General features: G+C 48.0%; 1 protein-coding gene across 14 annotated transcripts in view; it reads right to left on the reverse strand.

The window, feature by feature from the left end:
• Positions 1–3,447, reverse strand: part of SEC22C (SEC22 vesicle trafficking protein homolog C (S. cerevisiae)) — a 50,201-nt gene extending 46,754 nt beyond the window's left edge. For 12 of the 14 annotated variants that reach the window (XR_773967.1, XR_773968.1, XR_773966.1 and 9 more), the window contains exon 1: positions 3,363–3,414. The gene's annotated coding sequence lies outside the window, so the exon portion shown is untranslated. Of the gene's footprint in view, positions 1–710; positions 1,374–3,362 lie in introns of those variants that run through there. The other 2 variants (XM_010561330.1, XM_010561339.1) reach the window with 2 other exon arrangements.
• Positions 3,448–5,562: the final 2,115 nt, after the last annotated feature.

A 5,562-nucleotide genomic window follows, 5' to 3' on the forward strand; every position in this document is an offset into this window, starting at 1 on the left:
ATAAAAGGAACAGAGAGAAAGGCTGATGCAGTGACTCAAATCTTAACAGAGAGCAGGTGAGCACAACCTCAGGGCAAAACAACTGGAAATGTGTTCATTGGTTCTGCTTCTTATAGAGCTCCCAATTACATGGTGCACAGGTAACAACCTACTCCTGAACAAAGCAAAAAGGTGTGAGATTTGAGAACAGTACCTGCAAAGACTTCTGAGGAGTTAAAAAAAAAAATACAAGTTTTTCATATTTCAGGCATTTATTTATTTGAAATGTAGCATAGGCTTAGCTAAAAAAGGCAAGAGCCAACATCACCCTGCAGAAGAGAGCAAAGCCTAAAAATAAATTCATGCAACTGTTTCACCTGTCTTCTACATAACTCTTATCACCAAACACCTATCACTCAGACTTATCTAGCCCTCTCCTTTCCTTTTCCACATTCCCCCAGCCCACCTACTCTGGCACTGCACCTCAGCGAGGCTTTGGGTTTTCTTTTTGTTTTTTTCACAAGCCTCTTGTTACTTGTACATCAGAAGGCGCTTTGCGCCCATGGCAAGTAACAGTTACTAATGCCAATTCCTTTCAAAGTTTAATTACTTGCAAGCCAATTTTATCACATCACCTGTAAGTGAACACATACTATCACAACTTACTGGACTGATCAAGGTGTGCACATAACCAAGTGAATCCATGATCCTACTATTTCAGATTGACCTACCCTTTCCCCCTCCAGTCTCTTTCTATTTGCATATGATTAGCAGCCCAAAGTTTCTGCAACTGACTTTACGTGGCAGGCCTTTGAACTCAGGTCCTGAACTTTGACAATGTACTTATGTCTTTTGATTAAGCAGATATCAAATCTTGCTGTGTTCAGAATTAATAATATCACAGTGCCAGTAAAATGGCTGGCCTGACAAGCAGGCAAAAAAACCTTGAGAAATATTTCAAGTAATTGTTTCAGAAGAACAAGTTATAATTTATGACTTAGGTAAACAAAGGGGGTTTTTTTCATTATTTGAAGCACCTGTACATCTAACACTTCAGAAGAAAACTGTTTAGTGTAAGACTTACATAAACAGTACATATTTACCAGTTTTATGACAAACAAGGCTCTTCAGGGTATTTTCACAGTAGGCATCTAAGAAGTTATCTGAAGATCAGCTCCTCCATCCCTCGCTTCCTAAGTAGCGGCCAACTCTCTCTAGTGACTAGGTAGGGATTATTGAGGCAGCCTTAATCAGACTTCTTCACTTCACTATACTGTTATGCAAGCTCCTCCATATAAGAAGATCAGTCCCAATTCACAAGCGCCACACCTCCAAATGCTAGACAACCTCCTACTTTATTGTCTGTACTTAGAAAACAGAAAGAAGAAACTCAAAAGGCTATGAAAACAAATGCAAACCAGTACATAATTCATGAACGGAATTATTTTACAAATACTGTTCTTTAAGAAATTTAAGAAATTATTTTATCTAACCATCAAAAGCAGAAAGTTTCCTTCTCAGAATGGCATAACACTAACAAGGAATGTCTTGCTACCAGGATCTCTCTCAAGCATTCGTCATCTCTCCCTGTTGAGCATCACATTTCCCTTCTTTCTAGAGGTGGCACATGGGACGGTGTCAACATCCAACAACATCCAACTATTCCGTTAAGTTCTGATCTTCCTACTGAAGGAAGAGCAGAAAGCTTTAGGGAATGTTACCATGGTCCAGGAGGCTCCTGAAGCAGTCTGTGAAGTTTTTTGGACACGTGATAGCTTGATACATGGTCATTAACTATGGCACCTAATGCATCTTTCCTCAGGTGGGTAAGCTTCAGAAGGACTCACAGACAGCTACAGGTTGGATGACAGAATACGAAAGAGATGCAGGCTGACTCAATCAAACACAAAACATTTAATAAAGCTGCAGCTCAAGTGCTGGTTTCAGTCTCAACCAACAAGAAGAGAAAAGAAATTGAGATATGGTTCATGAGGGAGAGTTACTACTTTTCTGCAGGATCAGGAGATGGATTTTATCCTCTTCTCATATATACAAAAAAGCAAATCTGAAATGCTGTTACATTTCTCATCTTCTAAGACTGCAATAAGAGTATCCATCTGCTTCTTCCCAACTGCTCTCCCTCAGTGCTGACCAAACTACAGATGTCACAGACCTACAGCAAACAAGACCCACGCTCCAGGTTTAGCAGTGAATAAAAACGATTTGAAAGCATGATGCTATCTCAACTTTTAAAAGCGAATTTGTGGATATCAAGAGCCTATAAGCTCCTATAAACCCTACATGCTTTATTCTTATCCCCAAAGGGAAGCAGGTAGAAAACCCTTACCATCACAAATCTGCTGTCTACACATACTCCTATGAATTACCAGGAACAACACCTGTTACACAAAACTCAAACACCAACATTCAGCTCCCCCATTAACCGCACTACCTCAATCAACAGTCCTCCTAACGCTTGCCCAAACCACACCATAACAACTCTGTAAGGCTCTGAAGCTCTTCCCCTACCTTAATCTCTCAGAAACATCAGCCACCTTTATCTGCTCCTGAATACGGACCCACCCCCACCAACCTGTACCCTGAAGCCTCCTAAAGCCCACTAGCTCACCTCTGTACCTTCACCAGCCCACATACCCAAGGACCCATCCCATATCCATCCTGTTCCACTCACCACATTACACACACCCAAACTCTATTCACCCCTCTCCTCCCCCACATTAAGAGTCCCCAAACCCCCCAAAGCACCTCCCTCCCACACTCTTCAATAAACCCAGACACCTTGAAAGCCACCGCCCTCACCAGGGCACTCTTTCGTACTGACAAGCCTCCCCATACACCTCTCAAGCACCCAGACACCCCCAAATCTTACTCCCATCCCACAGGTCCCAAACCTTCACGTTATCCCAGCTCACCTCAAGACATTCCCAGCCCAACGCAAGCCCTCCTCAGTGTCCCAAGTCCTCCTCCCCCTACACCCCTCAAGCACCCCAAGGAACCCCCAAATCCTACATCCCTACCCCAGGATCCCGACCTCCAACACACACATCACCCCTTGCTCACCCCCACCCCATCCCCACATCCCCCAAGACCCCAACTCCCCTCACCCCCTCCCCACACCCTCCTTCAACCACCCCAAACCTTACTCCCCTGCCAGCGGACCCCACAGCCTCACATTACCCCAGCTCACCCCCTCAGGGCCCATCTCTCCCCCCTCCAGGCTCCCTCAAACACCACACACACCCCAGAGCGGCAGGACTCAACCCCGCCCCGCCACCCCCATCTCCCCGGGGACCCAGAAGGGGACTGAGGAGGAAGAGGAGAGGAAAAGCCCCTTCCACCCCCGGGACCCCTCCGCCGCTCACCTTCCCCCAGGCCGCTCTCGTCGGCGGCGGCGGCAACACCACAACACGCCCCGCCCCGCCCCCTTCCGCCCACAGAGACGGCGGGTAGAGTGTCAACGGCGCGGGGCACGCCGGGACGGCGGAGGCCGGTTCGAGGGCCCGTTAGAGGAGCCGCCATCCCGCTCCACGTACTCACCTCACCCCGGGTGAGGGGAATGGCGTGGGGGTGGCGGTCAGGCCCCGGAGGGCCGGGCTTGGGCCTTGGTCTGTCGGTGGTGGCTAGAGCCAGGCTGCGGGCTGTGGTGATTCCCTGGGGGCTCCCTCCGGGCCGGGGCCGCGGCCCTGAGGCCTGCCGCGGCCCGCCGCAGAGCGGACCGCGGGCGGCCGTCACGCAGGGTCGGGGCCGTAGGCTCGGCCTGAAGATGAGCCCCAGGCGCGTTGTGGAAGGGCTGGGAGGTCAGGGCGTGTGGGCGGTGGGTGCCGTCTCGGCGGGGAGCAGTCGTCCAGCCGAGGCTGTGGGAGACGCACCGGAGCCCACCCAGGAGCCAAGGGGGGTGGGGAACGGTGAGGTTTTGGACACGCAAGTCGAGCGTGAAGGACTCTTACCAGGCTCTTCTGGAAGCCATTGGTTGAAATAAAACTTAAGCTCTCTAGCCGAGTCCTTGTGCTGGTGCTTCGAGAGGAACTCTGTACCGTTGCGCATCCCAGGTGACAGATGGGATTCCTTTTTTTTGATTAAGAGCTGCTGCTGAAGATGAACTGGGATTCAAAGTAGATTATCTTCTTCCTTCCTTCTGGTGGTGCCAGGCATAGGAAAAAGTCAGGAAGCTCTGTCTCTGGAAGGATACCTGTGCCTCATTGCAGGCGTTGCAGCAGTAACACACCGCAAACTGTCTTCTCCCAGGACGTTCATCTGAAAAAACAGCAGAGTAAAAAGCGCAAATAAATAAATCTGTTACTGAACATGGGAACCCTGAATTCACAAATCTTCACATGGTGACATTATCCGAGTGTAATCAAGTTGTTGCTATTTTTAAGCAATTAGGGTTAGGCTTATCCACCATGTGCAGTGGATAACCATTGATGTTCTGCTGTTGCTGACAGCTTCTACTCATCAAAACATTTCATCATGCTGGTGCAGATCTACCTTGTTTCACAATCTGATTTCATCCCCACTGAGGGTTGCTGCTTTGGATTCTTCCTGTTGGTGAAATGAAATATCCTGCTTTAGGGGAAAAATGTATTTGGGATTCTGGGGAACAGCAATAGATCAGCTTAATTCCAAATACTTCTTTCATCCATGCAGGATGTTGTTTGCCCATTTCCTGTAGTGTGGGGGATTTTGGTCTTTTTCACTTTAAAAGGAACATCTCTCTGTTTGCCAGCACCACCAAAAGAAATAGATGTGTTGTCTGGTAGGCTTTTTCCTCCCATTTTTAGACCTTTGTTAGGAAGGTGGTGACCCTCCTACATGCAAGTCCACAATGCAGCAGGTAGCACCGACTACTCGGCAGTTGCTGCATCTGTACTCCAGGTGTGTTTGAGGCAGCTGTGCTGCTGCTGAAGCCAGCATTCTTCTCCCTGTGAGTGGCAAAGGCCTGTGCACCATTGCTGTTACACTCTGTTAACAGCAGCTGCACTTTATTAGTAGGCAGAGGCAAACCTGTTAGGGATCTTAGGGTGTCATAATCTGTTTGCTTGTTTCACAAGTTCTTTTGAGGAGCTGGCTAAAATCTAGCTGCGTGGGGATTTGTTAGCCCAAGACAGCCATCCTTTGAAAGCACTAGAGACTCCAGCCTTTGCCCCCCTCTTTTACTCTTCCAGCTCTTCAATATTCAAGATACTTACGTGGCCAGAAGACTGAGCAGGGATATCGCTTAGGCAGTGACTGAATTGCTACTGGCCCAGGAGGGATAAGCAGACAGAAGTTGTGTCAGCACTGCACAGCAGAAATTATGTTTGATCGTGCTCATCTTGACTTAGTGACAAAAACCTTCCTGCTACCCGTACCTGCTAATACAGTACAAAATGCAAGGTTCCTGTCCTTTACAGAGACTGGAGGGTTGATTTACAAATTCATTGTATGTTCAGAAGTGAACTCCTTATGTTATTGTAGCTTAGCAGCATCCCAATGAATGACAGCCAGCGCTTTGCAGGGCTCCATCTTACTGACTACACCGAGTTGTAGCACAAGAGTAGCTCAGACGATTGGAAGATACAG

Source organism: Haliaeetus leucocephalus, unplaced genomic scaffold (assembly GCF_000737465.1).
Source record: "Haliaeetus leucocephalus isolate CR32 unplaced genomic scaffold, Haliaeetus_leucocephalus-4.0 Scaffold0, whole genome shotgun sequence".
NCBI classification, from domain to species: domain Eukaryota; kingdom Metazoa; phylum Chordata; class Aves; order Accipitriformes; family Accipitridae; genus Haliaeetus; species Haliaeetus leucocephalus.